Source organism: Nematolebias whitei, chromosome 10, assembly GCF_014905685.2.
Source record: "Nematolebias whitei isolate Nwh7 chromosome 10, NemWhi1, whole genome shotgun sequence".
Taxonomy (NCBI): Eukaryota; Metazoa; Chordata; class Actinopteri; order Cyprinodontiformes; family Rivulidae; genus Nematolebias; species Nematolebias whitei.
In genome coordinates this window covers 30,559,745-30,560,367 of record NC_056507.1, presented here as the reverse complement: position 1 = coordinate 30,560,367, position 623 = coordinate 30,559,745, and positions in this window count along the sequence as shown.

Genomic DNA, 623 nt, shown 5'->3' with positions numbered 1-623 from the left:
CAACACCTGGTCCTTCCACACCAGGCCCCCCAGCTGTACCAACACCTGGTCCTTTCACATCAGGACCCCCAGCTGTACCAACACCTGGTTCTTCCACACCAGGACCCCCAGCTGTACCAACACCTGGTTCTTCCACATCAGGACCCCCAGCTGTACCAACACCTGGTTCTTCAATAACAGACCCCCCAGCAGCAGCAACACCTGGTCCCTCAGAAGCCCCAGCTGACACACTGGGAACATGCAAACAGCCACAAATCCAACATGCAGAGCAAAATTTAAAGAAAGACTTGACTCAAGGAGTTGTCACTAGAAAGCAAATTTATGTGCAGTGTCCTCATTGTAATTTGACAGTTAATAAGAAAAACTTGAAAATACACATTGAGAGAAGACACACGCTTCACGTTGAAGACATAACCGCTACACATCATTTAAAAGTGCAGCGTTTAGATAGACCAAACAGAATATATGCAGTCGCAAAACCCTTTCGTGGACCTCCCGCTCCTGTGCAGGTGGTGTTGACTGGAGGAAATGTTCGGAAGAAATTCATGCTCAGCACAGAAAGCCCTATGTAATTTCTGTCTGCCTTAGCTGCGGAGCAGAATTTAAAGACTGGTGCAGGTTTC